Raw genomic sequence first — 25936 nt, 5'->3', positions numbered from 1 at the left:
GTTCATAGCTCCCTGATAAGACAAACTCATTGAGATACAAGATAGAAGGAGAAGATGCACGTTGCCTCTGCCCATCTGTCCATTCCCCTTGAGTCCCTCTTCTTCTCCTGAACCACTGGAGCCTTAGAGGGCTAAAGCCTGAGCATCAGATAGGAAACTCAGTGTGGGCTTTTTTAACAGAAATGGCCAAGTTATGAAAAATGTTAAATGTGAAAAACACGTGTGAAGAAGAGCAGTAAGCATACTTTGGGATTTGTAAGTAAACATGAGAAAACCAAAATATCAATTGAAAAATTGATCAAGGAATTGCAGGGCTAGTGGGGGCCTCGGTGAATATTTAACTGTTCATTCTATAGAAAACAAAACTGAGAACCAGAGAGTTTGACTGATTCAAAGTCAGATTTCAAATCAGTGTATCCTGATTCCAAATAAATTGCTTTTGCCATTACTTTAGCACCATACAAAAATTCATGTGAGCTCAAATTTTAGACGGTTATAATGATATATTTCAAGACAACAAAGACTCTAAGAATTTTTTATATTTTTCCCAGTGAGTTTAAGTAAGAAGTAATTTTTTTTTTAATATCTTCAATAAGTTTATATTCTAAGCAGAAACTTTTCCCACACCTAAGAGGAAGGTATTGGTATTCATTGTAAATGAAACTCTCTCTGATACTTTTCTGCTCCCTGTTCTGGTAGAAGGTAGGCTGCCCCCATTCACCTCTTTCCATTTCATCAAAGTGAGTGTGTCCCACGCACACACTGCAAGGAAGCCGCATCTTTGACTTCACTGCAGACGTTAGTCTTTGTGGAATGAAATCTGGAAATGACTTTCTCGGGAGAGCTGGCAGCTTGCTTTCGCTGTTACTGCCAGTGGGCTGCATCTTGTCACAAGTGCCTACATTTCTGAGCGAAAACCTGAGCACTCTGAAACCTCATAAAACCATCCAGTTAAACATAAAACAGTGGAAAGCCAAATTCATATCCGTGCTTATATTCTCGCCATCACATTTGTTAATTTTATGAGCCTGTCTTGGGGTGTGCAAATCAACCCAAGCACGTCAGACACATTAGGAAGGTTTCTTGATTTGGCCACGTAACTCCAGTTAGAATTTCATCTGAGCATTTCTCATTACTAACATGCAAATATATGTTAATATTCTGTGTCACTGGATGGAATACAGATTCAGTCTCAGGATGAAAAGTAGAAACATACTACAATACAAGCAGTTTAAATGAAAGTAACTGGTTCGGCAATTAAGGCATCGACATAATCCATTGTTTATGGACCATAAATTTAGCAAAATCCTAAAAAGCATAATTCCCCAGCTGATATATTGAATCAGTAAGCCTGCGATACTTATTTAAGTTTCTTCCGGGTTGTATTGGAGGGGGATTAGAAGGTATACAATGGGCAGAGAATAATATTTGGGGGAAAGTAGGAAGATCATTACTCCGAAAGCTCTTACTTCTGAGACTGACGTTTTTCCTGCAATGAGAGTGTGAAATTGTAGAGAATCCATCCGGGTACCAAACCACATTCACATGATGATTTAGGGAATTTGGACTTCAGCATCACACTTAATAGAGTTATTTAAAATGGCTTTAAAGTTATCTATCTATCTATCATCTATTATCTGTCTATCATCTATCTATTATCTATCTATCACCTATTATTTATCTATCTATCTATCTATCTATCATCTGTTTATTTGCTTATTTGCTTACTTCCAGAACTGGAAGTTAACCTGAGGAGAATCATCTGTCCACTTGCTACTCAGAGCGTGATTTCAGATTTCACAGCATCAGCATCCCCTTGGAGACACTAGAACTGCAGGATCTCGGATCCCAACCCAGACCTACTGAATCAGAGTCTGCAGTTTACCAACATCCCAGGGGATTCAAGTGTGCATTAAAGTTCAAGAAACACTGGTCTCAGTCCATTCACACCTGGAGCAACTGAAGAATTGTTCCAGGTTCTCATAGCTAGTTAATTGATGATCAAAACTCATGCCCATCCTTCTCTCCACCCCCTTGTCATTTCTGTTTGCATGAAATATCTTTTTCCATCCCCTCACTTTCAATCTATGTGTGTCCTCTGCCCTAAGGTGGGTCTCTTGTAGGCAGCATATTGTCGGCTCTTTGTTTTTTATCCAGTCCGCCACTCTACGTCTTTCGATTGGAGGGATGGACTGGGAGTTTGGCCTTGGTAGATACAAACTATTACATTTAGAATGGATAAACAACAAGGTCCTAATGTATAGCACTGGAAACTATATTCAATATCCTGTGATAAACCATAATGGAAAAGAATATTAGAAAAGAATGTATATATATGTGTATAACTGAGTCACTTTGCTGTGCAGCAGAGACTGGCACAACACTGTAAATCAACTATACTTCAAAAAAAAACAGAAAACTCAGACCCAGAGTTCTTGAATTCCAGAATTCCAGAACTACATCTTTCCCCTGCTTTCCGCTCTTCCCTTGACGCATTTTTAGGCAAAAAATGGACAACTCTTTCTCCATAACCACTTATTACTAATCCAGTTGTTATCAATGCCCATCATTAATGCCAGGTTTGGCTGGATCTATTCTCTGCAATGATTTAAGTTTTGACATCTTTTATGTTAATATAGTCCCAACTTTGACACAGGTGCAATGGTTGGCAAAGTCAAGAGGAATGTATTGGTATCTGTTGGCAAAGATGAATCTACTCAGGAGACCTGGACAACGGTCTTTGGAGGATTTGTCAGTTTATCAGCAAATTAGAGAAGCTTAATTCCCCCCACCTCGTTCCAATCAGGAGAAAGCAGAAGTAGGTCTTGAAATAGCTTATGTTTTCCTAGAAGCAACAAAGTAAACGGAAATTTACTTCAAAAAGATAGCGAAGTACAAACCAACAGAGGAAAAAAGTTTCAACTGACAACTCTCTACGGATGGGAGATTCACAGCTGGTGAGAATGACCTGGAAGCAGATCATAGGAAAAATAGTTTATTTTCTATCACCCTAAGAGGAATGAATTGGAGAATATGGCTTGTTTTTTCCAGTCTCTTAAGTTATATCAATGAAAAACAACAGCCATTACACAGCAGGAATGGGGGGAGGAGGGGAGAGCCAGCACCAAAGCAGTGTCATTGCAAAGAGACAAAGACCCACTTAGTGTTTTAGTTGAAAGTTTGAAAACTGGCACAATAGATTTGCCGTGGACTGTTATCGCATAGATTTCTCCAGATTCCCATTTTTTTACGAAGACGCTTTTACATTATTAAAGTTAAAAGTGAATGTAAGAAGGCACTGTCATTTGACAGTAAAGGAAATTAGGTTCAGAACAGTCTGAAGGTCAAAGACAAGGTGCCTGTGAGGAACCTATGAATCTGGCTCTCCATCCAGCACTCAGACTTGGCATAATACCCGCACTGACTGCCTGGATTTCAAGCTGGATTTTGCAAATGGAAATAATCTTATTTCTTGTTTAACAATTCCATAAGAGACTATTTCACAAAAACAGAAAAAAATGTTAAGATCTTGGGGAAATAACAAAAGGATGTGGGTTAGCTTTGGAGGAATCTATTCTCCGGAATTTAAAATGTTGACATCCTTTTATGTTAATAACATACAGGTGTAGAGATCTGGTTCAAATGGGATGAAGGTCACGAGAAGTCTGCTTGCATCAGTTGTCAAAGAATAATGCATTCAGGAGGACTGGACAGGGGTCCTTGAAGTCTTTGGGGCTTAATTAGTAACTCAGTAGTACTTGTGGCTTTTGGTAGCGCTCCTACTTCTGTTTCCTAACTTTAGGAAATGAGAATTTGGCCTCAAAGCTACAGACAGCTGTGAAATTGAATGCTCTATTGGAGCATTTTAAGTAGCACATTTGGCCCTTTGGAGGTAACTAAATGGGCTTCACTTCTACAGATTTATAGAACTTGCTCTTTTGCCCAAATTTCCACCTCTTCCAGCTTACTCATTCTCAGGACTTTTGAATCATGCCCTTCATTACTCTCATTCCCTACAGTCTGTAAGGTAAGCTGGGATTGACTGCACACAAGACTAGCAAAGCTTATTTCCTTTCAGACGCTAGAATTTTTATCCATCTCTTTTCCTTCCCTATCCATACACTGAAAAGTACAAATTGCAGATACTCTAGTCTTGTGCCACTAGAAATGAAGATATGGTCAAGGGGTGACTTTTAACCTTGGGTGCACATTTTAAAGTCTGGGCAGCTTCAACTAATCCCCATGTCAGACTGTTTTCCAGTCCAGTTTCAATAGAACCGGCTAGGTAAGACACAGGCATTGGTATTATTTAAGCAACTCATCAGGTGGGTCCAGTGTCTAGCTAAGGTTGAGAACAATTGGTTTAAAATAGTTCTTCTCAGACTTTGGTAAGTGTCAGTATCACCCAGGGGCTTGTTAAAACACAGACTCCTGGGCCCAACGGCCCAACCACTGGTTAGCAGACGACTGCCTCAGTGTTACTCAGGCTGTGGCCCTCAGCCAGCACGACAGCATCACCCAAGAGCTTATTAGAAATGCAGATGCTCAGGTCCTACCCAAGACCCAGTCACGGGAGGCGAAGCTCCTGAATCTTCAAGACTACTAGCTCTCCAAGTGCTATTGATGTTCACTAGAGTTCGAATAACAACCGTCTAACAATGAATACAGCTGAAAATATCTCACCAATAATATTTCAAACTATTCTAATAGTCTAATCACTCTTTAACTGCCTGATTGATCTTTTGATTCTGCAACACCCTGACAACTGTAGAAGGCCTGGTCAAATTCATTTGTTTTGTTTGTTTGTTTGTTTCTTCAAGTATAGTTGATTTACAGTGTTAGTTTCAGGCGTACAGCAAAGTGATTCAGCTATATATATATATTCTTTTTCAGATTCTTTTCCCTTACAGGCTATTACAAAATATTGAGTATAATTCCCTGTACTATACAGTAGGTCCTTGTTGGTTGTCTATTTTATATATAGTAGTGTGTATCTGTTAATCCCAAACTCCTAATTGATCCATTTTTGATTCCTCATCTCACCTTATCTCCCCAGATGAACCTTCCTGATTCTCTCACAGACAGTACCCGTAAATGCTGAGGTCACCTCAGAAGAAGAGAACCCCTTACGGCTAAGCCAAGTCTCTGAAAATTAACACAGTGGTATGTCTGCCAAGGACCCAGATTCTCATTTTTTATCAAGGCTGGAGGAGGGGAGTATGATTTGAAAGCAAAGTCCATGACACCTTAGAGGGAAAGTGTCCAGGACAAAAATGTACGTGGGAGCCTGGCATATCTTGCTCCAGCTTCAATCAGGCACGATGTTCAATCAGGCTTCTAGCTGCTTCATGGGGCCCAGACAGTGCTCCAGACACAGAGCATACAGGCAAAAGAGCTTCTACATGGACCTGTTTCCAGCCCCTCTTCCTCCAGCACACTTCCCTGGATTTAGACCCAGGGCTCCACTGCTTCCCTTCCCTAAACCCTCCCTTATTATTTGCCAGGTCCTCTGAGGTACCTCAGCCCCTACGGTTTTTTTTTTTTTTTTTTTTTCTGTTCAGCCATTGTCTGCCTCAGGTGAACACTGTCCCAGAGCTGAACCAGAATGTCAAAGTCACCAACAATTACAGGGTTATCTTTCAGTACCATCATTGGCCTTCAGCAGTGTTATAATGAGCCTATGAACTAGCCCCTTCTAACCAAAGAAACTCCAAAAAAAAAAAAAAAAAAATAGCTTGGATGCCCCGATGGTTGATACACAAATCACGACTTCCCGGCCTCTATCCATTTTGAGCTCAGGGACAAAAACTGTGACTATCACTTACGAGCACAAGTCACTTTTTTTCTTCCCTAATTAAAATGCTACCTCATGTCACAATACAAGGTAAAAACAATCACTAGTGTTTCAGACACTTGATAGACATCAGGGAAACTCACTTGAAAATTAACCTAAATATTTTCACTGTGAGATTTTGAGTGGCAGGACCAGAAATTTGCCTTTCTCTAACAAAAGGAAGACATATAAATCTAAGAACAGTGGGGTGAAGCTGACCTATGTTGAAATTCCCCATAGGGAGCAGCAAGCTTCTTATGCTGGTTGTGGGTTGTGTATAATATTTTATCATTTCCCATGCGTTTTGGCTTATAGAAGTGCGAGTGGAACAGAATGCCTGGGATCAGGAAAAACATGCAGATTCAATAATTGCATAAAAGCCTTAAACAATTGCTAGTCTCCGGGTTGGGTTGTTCTCTTTGTTATGAGTTTTAATATAACCACCTGCCCCCTTAACATTATATTTTAAAAATTGGGCTCACTTCGCACATTGATGTACGTCCTCCTTAGGAAGGTGCTTTGTAACCAGGAAGCTGCATGCTAATGCAGGGGTTGCTATGGTAAGCAATCTTTTCTATTGAGCAGGAGAATAAACAGTTCCATGAATTCCTAAATCAATAGCTGGCACTGAACAGGATCCAACCAGGTATTTTAGCCCCTAAATACAGGTTTGGAGCTAGCAGAGAGTGTCTTCTCTGTAAATTCCTAATATAATTATAGGTGCTTCAGGAAATCTTGTGTTTTCCTCTTGCAGCTAGCTGATTGTTGATATTTTTTTTCAAAGTTTTTCATAACCCTCTAACATTTGTTCAAACATTTTTTTTTTTTTCAGCCAGATAAAGGCAGCTGAGAAAAAACTGCTGATTTTCATAGCTAAGAAAAGGAGCTTGCAGAATTAGGCCCTAATTAATGAATGCTTAATGAGCTAGAAGTGTTTAATGAACATTAACTAATAACAGTACAACAGGTATGCACTTTTTAAGAAAAGAACACAATCTAAGCAAAAAGCTTTGTTCTACTTTTTTGAGAAACTTAACTATCCATATGCTGCTGGGTATTCTCCGCTCACCTCTGGCCCTCTTCTGCTTGAGAGCAAGAGGAACTTACCCGCATGGACCAATCAACAGGCTCCTTGTCCCCTCCCCCCAGCTTCCAACTGGATTCATCCAATGGGTGATACCAGTGGGGGATGGGAGGAGGATGGGAAAGTAGGGTTTGGCTCCCTCCTGCCGAGTTGCTGCAGGTTGGCTGAGATTCTCCACCTATAGTCACAGCTCCTGGGTGCTGGTCGCTGTTTTCTCCCTTATTCCATTCCCGCCTTGTAGTGATAAAGAGCCCCTCACTATTGCTAGCCCCAGGGGCTTCACAATTCGTTGTTGGTTCCCCTTCATCCTGCACACAGTTTTGTAAACATATTTTTTTAACTCCTCAAATTCCCCATCTGAGTGTGCATGTGATTCCTTCTGGGGCCCTGACCCCTACTCCTAGGGAGTCAATTTTTCATTAGGATAAGAAAATAAATAGATTAAAAAGCATAACTAAATTTTTAAGTATACTTTTTAAGCATATCTTTTAGGATATAACGCTCCATTGGGCAATTTCAGGGCCAAATCAGCCACCTCTCTGACACAATTAGTAAGGTCAAAAATACTCTCTCATATTCTTATGAATCACTTTGATCCATAATTTGTACCTTATTTGCATCCTGTTTCCTGTATGTTTTCCTTGTCTTCACCGAAGTGAAAACTCTGTGAAGGAGGCTTTCCAGACAGCTTTTGTACTCACCAAGGGGCAAGAGACATAGGGAAGAGCATAAAAATTCAACCTGCTACGAAGGAGGATGCTGTGATGAAGTTTTCCACTGTGCACTTTGTCTTTTACTCCCATTGGTCACTTCCATCTGAAAGGTAGGCCCTTTGGAGGGAGGCCACCCACTCTATATTTTTTCTCTCAACTCTAGATTCTCTTGAGTAAATTTATTGGTCGTGATTGACAAGCAGACACTGAGCAAAAAACTCTCTTTGACCGTCACAGTGGGCAGGTGCTTTACCTCAGAGCCATAAGGAATGGTAAGGTATGCATTTTAAATAGAAGTAGGGGTGTCTTTTTCTTTTCTCCATGGGCATGTCCTCCTTCAAATCCTGAGGCTCTGCCACCCTCCACAGAGAGGCATCCATGTAAGAAGCATCAGGAGAGAGGCAGGGGCCCCTCTTGCCCTGACAGAGCAATCATCTCATTAGCACAGCCCTTGAACAGGCCTCTCCCTCTCTGTGGGACTCTACATGATAAATGACTCTGTCATTGGGACTCATTCGGCACACTCTAATTTTCAGACACATCATCCCTCCCAGGAGAATATTGGATGATGGTGTATTAGGACATTTTCCCTGTGTGTGACGGTGTTGATGGCAAGAACCCGCATCTCTTACCAATTTATGAGTAATATTGGATATAGCCCCAGGGAGATAAGAAGCTAGTCGGGCTTTCAAAACTGCCTAATTCACAACAAAAGAACAGCTTAGGCCCAGAAAGATATAGGCTTGTGAAGTTTTAAGTGGAAAATCAAATGTAGCCACATGCTCCTATGACTAAGTCTACTCTCCTATCAAACTCTTGAAATAGAAGCTGAAAGTGCCCACTAACTATGAACATATATAAATTCTATGACCCACAATGCAGGTTTTACATCTGCCCATATATTTACCTTTACTAAAAAAGTTTACATTTTCATATGGCTTTGAGTTACTATCTACTGTCCTTTTGTTTCAACTTCAAAGACTCTTTAGCATTTCTTGTAGAGCAAGTCTATAGCAACAGACTGCCTTTGCTTTTTTTTTAAATCTGAGAATGTCTTATTTCTCATTCTGTACTTCTGAAGGATAGTTTTACTAGAGGTAAATGGTTTTACTGGATATAGATGAGATATTGACAGGTTTTTAGGTTTTTTTTCATCTAGCACTTCAAATATATCTCCACTGCCTTATGGCCTACAGAGTTTCCACTGAGAAGTCAGATGTTATTCTTACTGAGGATCCCTTGTCTATGAGGATCCCTTGCTGCTTTCAAGACTTTATCTTTGTGTTCCAACAGTTTAATTATAATGTGTCTTTGTGGGTATCCCTTTGCTCAGGAATCACTGAACTTCTTGGATGTGTAGGTTCACGTATTTTATCAAATTTAGGAAGTTTGAGGCTGTTATTGGTTCAAATACTTTTTCTGCCCTTTTCTCTCTTCTCCTTTTGGAAATCCTATAATATTTATGTTGATATGCTTAGGCTCTGATCATTTTTCTTCAATCTTTTTTCTTTCTTCTCCTCAGGCTGAGTAATTTAAATTGCCTTATCTTTGTATTCACTGATTCTTTTGTCTACCCGTTAGAATCTCTGGTTTAACTTCTGTAGTGAGTTTTTCATTTCATTTCAAATCCAGAATTTCTATTTGGTTCCATTGTTTATTTCTATCTTCGATCCCCTACTTGCTCATGCACTATTCTTCTGGTTGACTTCCGTTCTTTGCCCATGATTTCCTTCAGCTCTTTGAGCATACTTGTTTTAAATATGCAGTTTAAGTAGACTGTTTTAGTCTATTTAAAGTCTTTGTCTAGTAAGTCCAATGTCTGGGCTTCTTGAATGGTTGCTATTAATTTTTTCCTGAGAATAAGCCATATTTCCCTGTGTATGTGTGTGTGTGTGTGTGTGTGTGCTTTGTAGTTTTTTGTTGAGAACTAGGCATGTTGAATATGGTAGTATGGTAACTCTGGAAATCAGACTCCCTCCCCTGGGATTACTGTTGTTTCTTATTGAGGGCTACAGTTGTATCTTTGTTTAGTAACTTTTCCATATTATTCCTACAAAGACTCTATTTCTTGTCTGTGTGGACACTGAAGTATTTGTTCTGTTATATCATGGTCAGCCAGTAACCTGACAAAATTTTCTTGAGTGCCTAAATCCAATAAGAGAAACAGAGAGAGAGAGTAGGTGTTCTTTCATAGTTTCTTCTATAGATGCTGCCTGGGAAGCCACTTTAGCCAAATGAGTTTTAAACAATGGATAGCCTCTATGCTGGTCCCAATGACCCACCGGGCAGATAAAAACACACAACTTCAATTTTTAGAGAACAAGGTCCTTATTCCACATTCTGGCACAAACAAGCTGTACCAGGATCTCAGGCTGGAGATCTCATGGCTGCTTGCCACAGGGCTAGGAGATGGAGGAGGGTAATTACTGTGCAAAACCCTAAAATCCACTGAAATTTATTAGCCTCTTTCTTCAAGGACTCCCTTAGATACTATATGACTAGATACTAGAATTCCAAAATACTTCATTCTAATAGTTCTTACCAGCTCAGTAGTTGTTGTGATGTAGGGACCAATTCCTGAAGCTTTCTACTCTGCCATCTTCTGTGATGTTACTCAACATATTTCAATATTTGGTAAACCAAATTCCTTATGTGTCTTCTATTGTCAGATTCTTTTTTTTTTTTTTTTTTGCAGTACGCGGGCCTCACTCTGCTGTGGCTTCTCCCGTTGCAGAGCACAGGCTCCGGACGCGCAGGCGCAGCGGCCATGGCTCACAGGCCCAGATGCTCCGCGGCATGTGGGATCCTCCCAGACCAGGGCACGAACCCACGTCCCCCGTATTGGCAGACGGACTCTCAACAACTGCGCAACTGCGCCACCAGGGAAGCCCTGTCAGATTCTTTTTCTAGCTTCCTTTGCATATTTATTTTTCCAGGCAAACATTAGAATAGTTTTTGTCACTCTTAAAAAGAAAGAAAAACAAAATCATACTTGTTTTTCTTTGTAAACTGAATTCAATGTATTGGTTAATTTTAGGAAAATTGACTTATTTCCAGTATTATAGCTATACCTATATAAGATATAGTTCTCCATTTATTCAAGTCTTTTTCTAAATCATATGGATTTTAATATTTTCATATAATGCTTGTCCATTTATTGTGATATTTTTATTATTTTATATTTGTGAAATAATATCAGTATTTAAAATACTACTATTGTAAATGCAATAATTTTCTGTATTACAACTTCTAAAGTATCATTATTTTACAAGAAAACTATATTTGATTGTTTATTTTGTGATTGGCCACACTACTGAATTCTTCCATTAATACTAATTGTCATTTTTCTTAGCATTTCTTGAATGTATAATCAGATAATTTGCAAATAATAATTATTATTTTCTTCCTACTTCCAGTATTTCTATTGCTTGTATTTTCAGAACAATTATAAAGAATAGTGATGATTGCAATTGTCCTTCTTTTGTTCCTAGTTTAAATGGGAAAGTGCCTAGTGTTTCAATATTAATCACGATGCTTGCTATTATTGTGTGCTATGAATACATATATAAACTTACCTATATATACACATATAAGTATGTGGAAATTATATTTTAATTAAATATTATTCTATTATTATTATTAAAACTACTAGGTGCCTTAGATATAATGTGAATTATATACCTTTTTAAGATGTACTGAGATAACCGTAACCTTCATATTTTTTAATAGATTTATTCATATAGTAAATCTGTTAGTAGATTTCTGGAAATTTGGTTGTTCTTCATTTTTAGCATTAACCTCACTTGATCACTGTAATTGATAATATTTCCTAACACGGTTCATAATTTTATTGCGTATAATTTAACTTGATCAGTCTTTTTTTTCCTCTTCGATTTTGTCATGATTTGTTTAATTAAGTTCACTGGAAAACTTGTATTCCCTTTCTTTATTTTAAAATTGTATAAAATGCAGACATTTATAGATTTCTTTTTGATGTTTAAACATAGTAATGATAAAAACATATATTGTTTTCCTTTTGTGTAGGTAGATGTTTAAGTCTTTACTGTATTTTCTACATGATTATTACATTATTTAGACTTTAAATTTGGTAACTTAAAATTTCTTAGAAAATCACCCATTTCAATTGTTTTCAATTTATTAGCATAAAGCTATGTAAATACTCTCATAATTTTCTAAATTGCCTCTTACAAGTCAATATCTGCCTTTAGACGTGATTTATTTGGTACATTTATTTTGTGGCTATATATATGGGTGTACATATACAAACATTATAAACATATATATATTTATATATTATACAAATATATACTAGCATTATGTATGTTTCATTCACCTCTCAAAAACTACCTTTCATTACATTTCTGTCTTATATTTATTTATTACTATTTTTAATCTATTAAAAAATATAAGGTAATGAGTTCTCAGATATGTTACCAAAACCACAATCTATGAGAAAACCAATAACTTAAACTTTATTAATAATTTAAAATTTTGCTCTGCAAAATACTCTTGTTAAGATGATAAAAGACAAACCATAAACTGGGAGAAATTATTTGACAAAGGTTTGGATACAGAATATATTAAGAATTTTGTAAACTAAATAATAAGAGAACAAACAATGCAATTAGAAAATGGACAAAATCTTGGACATTTTGTGAAAGAGAATATAAGGATGACAAATGTTCATATAAAAATATGTTCAACATCACTGGCATTAGTGAAATGCAAATTTAGGCTATAATAAGATGCAACCATACACCGATTAGAAGGACTAAAATTTTTTAAAATAGTGTTAATTTCAAGTGCTAGCAAGGATGTGAAACAACTGATGTCTCATACATTGTTAGTGGAGATATAAAATGGTACCACCACTCTGGAAAACAGTTTCACAGTTTCTTGTAAAGTTAAATATAACAATCATCATTTGACCCAACAATCATATTCCTGGATATTTATCCTAGAATCATGAAAATGTATGTTTACACGAAATCTGTGCATGAATGTTCATAGCAGTTTTATTTGTAATTGCCCAAAATTGGAGATAACCCAAATGTCCTTTAACAGTTAAATGAACAAACAGAGGTTCATGCACACAATGGAATACTTCTCAGTAATAAATGGCAATGAACTACTGATGTATGAAACAACTTGAATGGATCTCAATGATATTATACTGAGAAGCTAATCTCAAAGGATAATATGCTGGGTAAAGATGAATATATATATGTATATGTATATATATATATATATATATTACACACATACACTCTTTAAAGAAACCAAATTATAGTCACGGAGACTATATCAGTGCTTGGTAAGGGGTAAAATCTCTCTGAAGAGGACTACTTAGGGAATCCCAAAGTCAACAAGGAAGAAGAAAAAAAGGCACGCTAGAGGAACTTAAGGTCATTTGTACCTATTGCTAGGGTAAACGTTAAACATAGTCCAATTTTTAGCCAGGTTAACCTAAAACCTCACACTAAAGCCTACTTACTTTAATTCCTAGTATCTAAGTTCCTTTCACATGTGCATCTTTCAACAAAAATATTAAAAGGCATGTCAATAGGCAGATGTGGAGGTTGTTTGTTATATAGCATTTTGTAGTAACAAGCTGACTAATAAAGAAATCACCATCTATAAATGTTATCTAAATTATTCTGTCTTGTTTATGGCATGTGAAGACATTTATGGCATGAGGTTGAAATCCCAGAGGCCCAGGCAACGAGCTCCATAATTCATCACCGAGTCTGGGCTGAGGCCTCACCTCCCAGGGCTGCTCCCATTCAATCATGGCTCATGCTAAGGTGGATCTTTCTGGGAGACACAGGACTCCTCCTCTGATGACTGACTTTGGCTCAGAAACACCCAGAAAGCCTTGCTAGAACTCAGACTGTAAAGTGGTCTAGGAAGTTTTCATCCCATTTTTATTCACTCTCACTTTCTCTCCTGGTCAGATGTGCATTGTTGTCTGACAGCTCTCCCAGATATTCCCAGCTCCCTCCTTATTTTTTCTTACAGCTGTTCCCCCCCTAAAAAAATCCTTTGTGTTTAATGCTTTCTTGCCATCTGTTTCTCAGAGGACCTGGACTAATAGTCTCTTATTCCCTCACTACCCCAGACTGATGAACAGTGTTTCCTGGTGGGCATTTTTAAATCACAGATATTCATAGATAGAAACCGTCCATATTTTTAGATTTATTTTCTCCAGGAACACAGAGAAATTCAGGGAACTTCCTCAAATATACACTCAGGGTTAGTTTTTGAATCTCTTGAGTTTCAGGATGGGATGTCTTTTTAGAAAGCAGTGCCATATCCTTTACTGTAAACTGGCATTGTAATAAAAAGAAAAGACTAGATCTAAGAAATGTAGAGCCTGTCCACAAGATTCTGTATGATAGCCACACATGTCATGGATACTTAAACAAAGCCAGCAAGATGAGCTTTCATTTTTCAAATTTAATTATGAATCTTAAACACACTGAGGTTTTGTAGACACATGGCCTCTGAATTAGCTCATGAAGTGATTGGGTTAATAGGACACAGTTGGATCTTTGCAATTATATAGCTATGACCTTGGTTTTATTTCCCTAAGCTCTGAGGAATTTGGAGGCTAAGAGCAGATTTTAAATAGATTAAGTAGTGTGTGTGTGTGTGTGTGTGTGTGTGTGTGTGTGTGTGTGTGTGTGTGTTGTGTGTATATGTAAAGTAGGCCAATGTGTGTGTATATTGTGTGCATATGTAAACTAGGCCAGTTATGTTTTCTTAACTGTCACAACAGCATGTACTTGTGGTTCAATAATTGCATCTTTTGTGTATTCAATTTTGAACACTGCACCCCAGCTAAAGTCCACAAAGGAGATGGAACCATAATTTCCTTGAAGCTATTAAATTCTTATGGAAAATTACTGATGCACTGAAGCCAGTTTTCAATTTGAGACTCACCAGGAGTTTGGTATTCTTAGGGGAAGTTAAGATCCTTTTTGGTATCATATGTCCAAAAACACCCTTGAGGAAACTGCTCTTTGACACTGGTCTTGGCAACACATTTTTAGATATGATACCAAAAGCACATGAAACAAAGGCAAAAGTAAACAAGTGAGACTACATAAAACTAAAAAGTTCCTGCACAGCAAAGGAAACAATCAACAAAATGAAAAGGTAGCCTACAGAATGGACAAAATATTTGCAAACCATATATAGAATAAGGGGTTAACTTCCAAAATATATAAGCAACTCATTCAACTCAATAGCAAAAAACCCAAATAACCTGACTTAAAAATGGGCAAAGGACATGAATAGACATTTTTCCAAAGACAACATGCCAAAGGACAATAGGTATATGAAAAAGTGCTCAACGTCACTAGTCATCGGTGAAATGCAAATCCAAACCACAATGAGATATCACCTCACTCCTGTTAGGATGGCTATTATTTTAAAAACAAAAGATAACAAATGTTGGCTAGGATGTGAAAAAAGGGAAGCTAGCACACTGTTAGTGGAAATGTAAAATGGTGTAGCCATTATGGAAACAGAATGGAAATTCCTCAAAAAATTAAAACTAGAACTATTATATGACCCTGAAATCGTACTTCTGGGTATATATCCAGAGGAATTGAAATCAGAATCTGGAAGAGATACCTGCGGCATTATTCACAATAGACAAGGTATGGAAGCAACCTAATGTCCACTGATGAAAGAATGAATAAGGAAAATGTGGCATATACAAACAAAGGAATATTATTCACCCTGTAAAAAGAACATTTGGCCATTTGCAGCAACATGGATAGACCTGGAGGACATTGTGCTAAATGAAATAAGCCAGACACAAAAAGTCAAATACTGTATGGTTTCACTTATATGTGGAATCTAAAACAGTCAATCTCATAGAAACAGAAAGTAGAATGGTAGTGACCAGGGGCTGGAGGAATTGGGAAATGGGGAGATGTTGGTTAAGTTTCAGTTTTGCAAGATAAATAAGTTCTGGAAATCTAATGTATAGCATGGTGCCTCTAGGTAACAATAGTGAACTGTGTACTTGCAATCTGCAAAGAGGGTTAATTCTAAGTGTTCTCACCACTGCACACCCACAAAAAAGTTAACTATGAACTGTGTGAGGTGATAGATATATTAATTAGCTTGACTGTGGTGGTTATTTCATAATGTATATGTGTATCATATCATCAAGCTGTATACTTTAACTATATTAAAAAAAATCTTGAAGTCAAACTTGCTTGGGTCAAGACGGAGGTGGGTTAAAAAGTACACAATATTTCTAAACAAGTAAATTACCCAAGAGTCATTTGAATTTTCTGTGGACAAATGAATACAAACAGTTCTGCGTATCAACACTCAGGTACTCACATACCTGAAAAACACCTGGCTAAGAAACCATCAGTTCATACCAGTTGTTCACATGGGCACAACTGATCTGCTATAGACCTAGTAAGTCAAACTTTGGACAACTGACCATTCATCAAGATTGCTGGAAAGAAAAAAAATTCCATTGGAAAATGGTTAATCTATTGTTTCTGAATAGAAAGAGTTTTAGTTAGAAAGATAGAAAATAGTTTTTCAAAGTAGGTAGTTGAACTGCTAATATCTTAGAGGATAATAAGAAGTAAAAGAACCTCATTAAAATGAGTGTTTGCACCACACCAGAAAACTTGGAATCCATTCTTTTCTCATAACGAAGGGGAGTGCCTCTTTAGTCAGAGCTCAATTTTGCACTTCCTTGATTTACAGATGGAAAGAATTCTAATTCTCTATTTTGTAATGCTTGGTATGTGGACCTCTAGCTGGCTCAAATAGTTCTGATGAAATGCAGGACAATGACACCTTGAAAAGTGGTGACAGTGTCTCCACTTGAAAAGTAATTGCTCCTGGCTTCATGCACAGTAACCTCAGGACGGAAAATACATTCAGAATAGCAAATGCCAAGAATGCTTCTAATCCAACTTGAGTCCCTCCTTTATCATTTTAGGGAGGCAGATAGGATAAAAATAATGCTAAAAAGCATTATTTATTACATCAAAATTTAGTGTTTAAGTGTCTTATGTTCTCTACTTTTTCTGTCTCTTTGTGTCTGTCTCACTTTCAAACTCTCTTTCTGTCCCTCTTTGTCTCTTGCTACCTTCCCTCCTTCTCTCTACCCCCCCAACCTACCCCTCAATTTCTCTATTTTTAATGCTTTTCTTCTTTTCTTATACAGGGCTTCCACCCAAAACTATTAACTGAATTCATTTTCAAAAGATTAATTAGTCTTTTAAAATGTAAAGCTCTGGAGATATTTTGTCTTTTTATTGTTTTGAATTTATTTTAATTAACTTTTGATAGGGTGCAAAGAACTGACAAATGGATTGATTTTACTTTTTAATATGTAAAGTTTGATGCATACAAAAGAATATATGTAACATATATGTAAAACATGTAGCATACCACTAACAACCCATGAAACATCTCTCACTTTATTTTAAACTATTCTTAATATTGATGCAGTCACTTGTTTCCCCCTTTCCTACTCTTTACCCCTGACTCCTCCTCAACCCCTGAAGTAACTATTATTCTGTATTTTGTTTTTATCATTCCTCACTATGTTCATGATTAGTTTGTCTCCTATGTATACAATAACTACTTCTTTAGTCAAATGTATCTATCTGGATTTATGTTTAGTACTTTTTGACTCATTTAAGACAGACTTCCTTCTCCAAAGTTATGGATATATTCTTCCAAATATTTTAGTTTGCCTTTTAAATTTAAGCCCTCAATCTATCAGGAATATATTTCTGTTGGGGCTATTTTATTAGGTGCATACAAATTTAGAATTTTATATTTTTCTGTTTTAATTTTTGTTATCGTTGCACAAAGACCCTTTCCACCCCTAATCTTGTTTTATGTCTTAAGGTCTTTTTTGATTTATTTTAATATATTAATTATACCAGACTTCTTTTGGTTAATATTTGCTTTGTATGTTTTCCACATATTTTTACACTCAAATTTTCCATGCCCTTGCCTTTTGGTTATGTCTCTTATAAAAAGCATGTTGGTGGATTTTTAAAAATATAATCTGACCATATTTCAAGGATTGGAAATTATCAATAAAATTTAACCTTCCAGCTAGAACTCTTCATTTTCACAGAAGTATATGTACAGAGGGCACTATCTTATAAAAATATCAGATTGGATTTTATTATGCAATTGATTATTACCATAAAGATGAATTAGCAGCTTTAAGAGAAGTTAATTTTATCTCCAGCCTGATTCTTTTAGAACAACTTATGTGGACACAGCCCTAAGTATACATCATATTCCTTGGATCATCTCAACTCTTAGAAGAAAAATCTTCCAAAGAGAAATAAAAATGGCCCTATCAAATATTATAATCAATCACACATTTAACAATATGTCGTATTTCAGACTAATCTAAGCAGGGTGAATACCAAATTATTTAATCACATTTATTCTTGACTGCATTTAGCAATTTAGCCAGGAAAATGCCCAGGTGTAACTAAAGAAATCTTGTGAGATGTCCCCTTCCCCACCACCTCCCCAGGAGAGTATTTTCTCCTATTGGGAAGATTATTCAAGCCACAGTTCTGGTTCTGAAGGTCTGGGCTCATGAAGGAAAGTAAGAGATTTATCCACAGGGGAGCAAAGGCTTCATGCTTGTGGGCTGTAAAAGATGTCTTCTGGTCTTGGTTAGGCTCATCACGTAGGTAGGTGTCACTGGCTATTGGCCGACTTAGGATGGGCTTGGCTGGGTTGCCTTTTATCTACTCTTACATCCTCCAGCAGGCTTGCCTAGACCCTGTTGACACAGACATTACAGAGAGCAAGAGAAGCATGTGCAATATGCAAACACTTTTTTTTTAAATAAATGTATTTATTTACTTTTATTTTTGGTTGCATTGGGTCTTTGTTGCTGCACGCGGGCTTTTTCCTAGTTGCAGCGAGCAGGGGCTACTCTTCATTGCAGTCCGCGGGCTTCTCATTGGGTGGCTTCTCTTGTTGCAGAACACGGGCTCTAGGCACACGGGCTTCAGTAGTTGTGGCACTCAGGCTCAGTAGTTGTGGCTTGCGGGGTCTAGAGTACAGGCTCAGTAGTTGTGGCGCATGGGTTTAGTGGATCCGCGGCATGTGGGATCTTCCCGGAGCAGGGCTCAAACCCGTGTCCCCTGCATTGGCTAGTGGATTCTTAACCACTGTGCCACCAGGGAAGCCCCTGCAAGCACTTTTTGAGCCCCTTCTTGCATGAAGCTTGCTAACATCCTATTGGCCAAATAAGTTATATAATCTAATTGAGTTTAGAGCCAGACAGGAGGAATTAGTGGGGCCATTAATGCAATTAATCTACCACAGAGACCAATTTCCTTCCTGGACTCTGAGAAATATAGGATATGAGCAAAACAAGCCTCTGGAGAGGACTGACAGGGAACCATCGTCCCCAAGGAAAGGTGAGTTTCGTCGGAGGCATGACCTCTCTGAAGGACATCTTGTCCTTCAGCCTGGGCCCTCAGCAATCTCTGCTTACTTTTTGATAGCTTGCTTTTTTGATAGAGCATCTAATTGCCTTGCATCAATTTTTACAAGGAGAAAGAAACAATCAACCACAAAGAAGCAGGGTCCTTTGTCTAACATTGCATTTATGGCAGGCAGGAAGCAAGATGGTAAAGTGACAGTGCCCATAAAGGAAAGGTATATTTCTTCTCAGGGATAGAGAGAGCTTTGGGGGAAAAAGACAAGTCTCTTATAACTGCTGGTGGGGAAGTGTTGATCCTTGATTTGCATAAGCTGTGGGCATCTCCTCTGAATTTTCAAAAACTTGCAAATTGAGAAGGACAGATACATTGAGAGGGAGCATCTAGATTTCTGAGACACAATAACAAAGTACTAAAGAGCCTTGATTTGGGATAATAAAAGGTACTCATGATTTCCATATTTTATATTTTGGAACATCCTTTTAATTGTTTTAGTGTGTGTGTGTGTGTGTGTGTGTGTGTGTGTGCGCGCATGTGTGATAGTCACACTACAGACTTGATACATAATTTTATTGGGGTTGGTTCCACAGTGTAATATTAATGAATGTTTTTGCATTCACTGCTGGAAAACAGGGCAATAAATCTTAGGACATTCAGACCTAATCTGTGTTGCCATATGAGAATGAAAAGCTAGAATTTCTGCACATATTTTAAGCTGCTTCTTTCCTTAATGCCTTGTGTCATGTTCTTAGCAGTTTCTCCCATATAAGTTAGGCTTTCAGTGTGCATGTCGGCTTGGGGGAAATCTTGCTCCTATGTATTAACTGCTGACTCCTTTAATCCTGTTAGAATTTAATTTCCCTTGATTGAAGGCGGTGTTATCACCAGGTGCTGAGTGGCCCTTTCCTATCAGTACATATAAATCCTGTTAGTCCTCCCCAGACTCCACATGTTCCAGAGTCTTCTGAGATCAGACTCTTCTGAAAGAGTGTTTACTCTCAGGCCCATACAATGCAGAGAGTGACAGTCAAACTTCTGGACACAGATGTCTTCTTTATTTCTGTCTGGCTGAGTTGTGGGACTGAGGCCTCTCTGTCGACAGCCTGTGAGAGTCCCAGCAATTTTTAATCGCTTTTGCATTAAACAGCAAGTTCAAGGACTTTTTAAAAAAAGGCTTAAATTAAGTTGAAAGGTGTTCATTGATTAGCAAGATACTGACTCATAAAACTCTGTATGGTTTTCAACTCTTCCACTTTTACTAAACAAAGCATTTCATTTTCATATGTGTGACCTGTTTTAGCTACTTGTCCCAGGAAATTTACTGGGATTTGTAATGAAATCAATTCACGACGATCCCAGTGTCTTTGGTTCTTGGTGAGACAGTCTTCCTGCTCCCAGCTTTGTCTTTCTGCATCTTATCTGTTGGCCATTTCCTGCTAATTATCTTCCTTCACCAGACCAACAACAACAACAGAAAACGCCAATTCGGTTTACAGTCAATTTTGCTACTTGTTAGCACCTCTATTTTTTTCAAAAGTTTGATTTAAGAAGAAATTATTGGATAAATTGAGGTGTTTGGGCATCTGTGGAGTTCAGGAATTAATTAAAATAAATCCACTGTACTAGCAATCAAGTTTGGTATGTATACTGACAATTTTTTAAAGCTCTAATTTAACTATTTCACTAACATTGAAATAGATTACATAAAATGTAGTCTAAGTGCTCTGTAGCATGCTGTAATTTAAAGATAATTCATTGAAAGCACTTGTCCTCAAGCAAATGAGAGTTTACCGTCAGATTTTTTTTCAAGGATCTCAAATTCAAAAGCTCCTTTACAAAAGAATTGGGCCAAGTGGCAGTGTGCAGATCCCAGGCCCCAGCTGAAAGAGGGAAACCAGCTGTATTAAGCACAGCCATTGTTTCTATGTAGGAATGCTAGTCTACCGATGTCAGGATTCAGGATTTCTGGTTTTTCAAGAGGAACTAGAATTTTGGATTTTTATGCACTATCTCATTATTTATAAAATTTAACCTTCATACTAGCTTTATAAATGATTAATCCACTACCTTTACTGTATATTTACCTTTCCAGTGAGATTTATTCTTTCACATGTGTCCTTGTTACTAATTAGTACCCTTTCTTTTCAGCTTAAAGAATGTCCTTTAACATAACTTATAAGGCTGGTTTAGTGGTAATAAGCTCCTTTAGCTTTTGCTTGTCTGGAGAACTCTTTATCTCTCCCTTTCACTTCTGAATGATACCTTGCTGGGTAGAATATACTTGGTTGGAAGGTTTTTCTTTCAGCACTTTGAATTTCCCTTCTGGTCTGCAAAGTTACTCTTGCAAAAACCTGCTGCTAGTCTTATGGGGGTTTCCCTGCATTTAAATTGTTTTCCTCTTGTTGCTTTTAATACTCTCTCTTGTCTTTAACCTTTGACATTTTAACTATAATGTGTCTTGGTGTAGTTCTCTTTTGGTTTCCCTTATTAGAAATTCTTTGGGCTTCCTGGATCTGGCTGTCTGTTTCCTTCCCCAGGTTAGGAGACTTTTCAGCCATTATTTCCTCAAATAAGTTTTCTTCCCCTTTCTTTCTCTTTTCTCCTTCTAGTAGCTCTATGATGCAAATGTTACTCTATTGGATATTGTCCCATAAGTCCCTTAAGCTATCTTTACTTTTTTCATTTTTTAAAATGTTTGCTGTTTTGATGGGTTGACTTCAAATATCTTCGAGGTGACTGATCCTTCCTTCTGCTTCGTCTAGTGTGCTGTTGAGACCTCCTAGTGTATTTTTCAGTTCAATTGTTGTATTCTTCAGCTCTGTGACTTCTACTTGGTACTTTCTTATATTTCCCATCACTTTCTTGAAATTCTCATCATTTTCATTCATTCTTCTCCCTAGTTCAATGAGCATCTTTATCACTAAGACTTTGAGCTCTTTATCAGGTAAATTACTTATCTCCATTTCATTAATTATTTTTAATGAGGTTTTATCTTTCATCTGGGCCATATTTATCTTTCTTCATTTTGCTCAAATTTCTGTGTGTTTTTATACAGTAGATGAAATAATCACCTCTCTCAGTCTTGAAGGAGTGGCAACGTGTAGGAAATGAAACTTGTCTCTCAACCCTGCCTCAGCTCCTGGTTGTCTCTCAGACCTCTGTGCTCATCCAAGCAGCTTACTGTATCTTTAATAGCTCCCAGTAGTTGAGGATGTGGCATGACCTGTCAGTGTCCCAAGGGGAGGATCTCAGCACCTAGATGTAAGCTGACTGGAAGCCAGACCTTCAGGCATCAGCTTTTAAAAGTATATGATAAATACAATAATAAAAGTACGAAAAAAAAAACTTCCAGACAAACAAAGGTCCAGGACCAGACCGCTTCACTGGTGAATTTTAGCAAACATTCAAAAAAGAATATAAAATTAAAATAAAAAGACATTTTGAAGTTACAGACCATGTTTAACCTTCTGTTACACCCTTTTGCAAAGAACAGTTGCAGATCCAATGATCATTGACAACTGGCAGGGCATTTCTTATTGTCTCCTGCAAGATTGATTGTTGAGTCCTCAGTGAGCTATAGCCTAAACACCATAATCCACATATTATACAAGAGCTGCTTCTCATTACTTGACCAGTAAGAGAGAATTACAGAGATAGTGGGCAGAACAAAGTAGAGATGAGGAAATATAAGCCCTGGGAAAGGGAGACCCTTGGATCCCAATAGTTTTCTAGTTCTTGGATTATTTTCCACTGAAGCTAGGGTGTATTTCCTGCACTAAGGTTTTATTATTTCTCCATGTCCTTTAATAACTTGCCCCTTTTAAAATATATAACAAATATATGGGGCAAAATACATATAAGAAAAATGTTAACCAAAAGAAATCTGGTATAGGGCTTCCCTGGTGGCGCAGTGGTTGAGAGTCCACCTGCCAATGCAGGGGATACGGATTCGTGCCCTGGTCCAGGAAGACCCCACATGCCGCGGAGCAGTTGGGCCCGTGAGCCATGGCCGCTGAGCCTGCGCATCCGGAGCCTGTGCTCCACAACGGGAGAGGCCACAACAGTGAGAGGCCCGTGTACCACAAAAAAATAAATAAATAAAAAGAAGTCTGGTATAATTATATTAAAATGAGTCCAAAAAATCTTTAAGACAAAAATGAAAATTACAAACAGTCTTTGAATAATGATTTAAAAATGTAACACAGAAAAATAAAAAGTTCTAAACGCTAAAGTCTAAATTAAAATATGGAGCTGGAGTCTTTCTGTGGTCCAGATGACAATGAATCACGTATCTGTTAGCTAATAAGGAAAAGAAGGAGATTTAAGAAGGAAAAGAAGGAGGCTGACTTTGGTCCCCATTTAGTTGTGCACATTTGTTATGATGTGATATACTGTAGTTTTATATGTTCCAGGTCACATTGAGTTATGGATTATATTCTCTGAAAGAGTCAAAACTTTATAAAACTCATAAAACTTTGTAAGGAATGGGATGGTACCAGGTACCTAATAATATGGCTTCAGAATATATAAGCAAAATTTGACAGAAATAAAAGAGAATAATTGAGACTAACACATCATAATAAGATTTTCATACAACTCTCAGTATCTGATAGAACAAGTAGACAAAAACTAGTAAGACTCTAGAAAATATAAACAATTGGATTAATACATCTGACCTGATTGTCATGTTTAGAATACTATACCCAACATCTTTAGTATTATTTCAAGTGCACACAAAACATGTACCAAAATGAATCACATGTTTAGCTGTAAAACAAATCTAAACAAATTTCATGGGATTGGAATCACACTTAGTTTGTTCTCCGAACAGAGTAGAATTCAATTGGAACTCAATAACAAAATCAATCAAACAAACAAGCAAATAAATAATATTAGGAGACCCCTTTACTAGTGGAAATTAAATACTGACTCCTAAGTTATAAATGGGTAAATAAAAAACAAAGTATGTTAAAATGAATGAAAATAAAAATAAGACAAATCAAAACTTGTGGAACACTGCTCAAACTATGATTCAATGAGACTTTACAGCCATATATACACAGAAGAGAAGAAAAACCGAAAATCCATTATCTAAACATTTATGCCAAGAAGTTAGAAAAGAATAGCAAATTAAACTTGGAAAGAAAAGTAGAAAGGAATAAAGATTAAGGAAGAAATTAAAGAAATGAAAAGTAAATATAAAATAGAAAGAATCAATCAAGCCAAAATCTGCTTTTTTAGAAAGAAAATGGAATTGATGAACCCCTGGCAAAACAGATCAGGAAACTAAGAAAGGGGCACAAAGCACCAATATGCAGAATGAAGATCAAGCATCACTATAAGTAAAAGATAATAGAAGAATATTATGAAGAACATTGTGGCAAAATTTGTTTTGTTTTGTTTTTTCTCTTCTGTTTTTTCTTTTTCATTGAGGTGACTTTGCTTTATAACATTATGTGTTTTGTGGGTACAACATTAAATTTGACTTCTGTATACACTACAGAGTTCTCACCACCAAAAATTTAGTTTCCATCCCTCACCATTAAGTTGATCCCTTTTATCCATTTCACCATATTCCCAACCTCTTCCCATCTGGAAACCACCACTTTGTTCTCTGTATCTATGTGGGTTTTTCTTAATGTTTTAATTTTTTTATATAATTTTTAAAGGTTACTTTCCATTTACAGTTATTACAAAATATTGGCTAAATTTCCTGTGTTGTACAATATGTCCTTGAGCCTATCTTATACCCAGTAATTTGTACTTCCCACTTCCCCGGCCCTGTATTGCCCCTCCTCCCTCCCCACTGGTAACCACTAGTTTGTTCTCTATATCTGTGAGTCTGCTTCATTTTTGTTATATTCACTAGTTTGTTGTGTTTTTTAGATTCCACTTATAAGTGATATCACACAGTATTTGTCTTTCTCTGTCTATATCACTTAGCATAATGCCCTCCAAGTCCATCCATGTTGCTGCAGATGTGTGGCAAAATTTTTTAAAAATTTAAACACAATGGATAAACTCTTGGAAAAATACATCTTACCAACTCTGAGTCCAATAGTTTTTTTGTTTTTTGGTTTTATTTTGCAGTGCGTGGGCCTCTCACTGCTGTGGTCTCTCCTGTTGCGGAGCACAGGCTCCGGACGCACAGGCTCAGCAGCCATGGCTCACGGGCCTAGCCACTCTGCAGCATGTGGGATCTTTCCGGACCAGGGCACAAACCCATGTCCCCTGAATCGGCAGGCGGACTCTCAACCACTGCGCCACCAGGGAAGCCCCAATAGTTCTTTTTTTAAATTTTAATATGTAATTAATAATTTTTCCACCAAAAAATCCCCCAAAAACAAAGACAACTTTGGACTCCAAATTACATTACCTGTGATTTCCACCAAATAATTAAGGAAGAAATAAGACCATTATTACATAAATTATTCCAGATAATAGAGAGGGAAATCACATGGCTTCTTTTTTTTTTTTTTTTCTGGTACGCAGGCCTCTCACTGCTGTGGCCTCTCCCGTTGCGGAGCACAGGCTCCGGACATGCAGGCTCAGCGGCCATAGCTCATGGGCCTAGCCGCTCCGCGGCATATGGGATCTTCCCGGACCGGGGCACAAACCCATGTCCCCTGCATCGGCAGGTGGACTCTCAACCACTGCGCCACCAGGGAAGCCCACATAGCTTCTTTTAATAATATATCATGGCAAGGTGGAAGTTGTTCCAAGAATGTGCAGATGGTACACATTCAAAGTTCAATCAATATCATTCACCACATGGAGGGAATAAAAGATAAAGCATTCGATAAAACTCAAT

General features: G+C 37.5%; 1 long non-coding RNA gene across 4 annotated transcripts in view; it reads right to left on the bottom strand.

The window, feature by feature from the left end:
- Positions 1-25936, bottom strand: part of LOC117203899 (uncharacterized) — a 398345-nt gene that overhangs the window by 106379 nt on the left and 266030 nt on the right. The window lies entirely within an intron of this gene.

Source organism: Orcinus orca, chromosome 16 (assembly GCF_937001465.1).
Source record: "Orcinus orca chromosome 16, mOrcOrc1.1, whole genome shotgun sequence".
Classification (NCBI taxonomy): Eukaryota; Metazoa; Chordata; class Mammalia; order Artiodactyla; family Delphinidae; genus Orcinus; species Orcinus orca.
The sequence above is the reverse complement of the archived record's forward strand: the minus strand, read 5'-3'. Positions and strand labels throughout refer to the sequence as shown.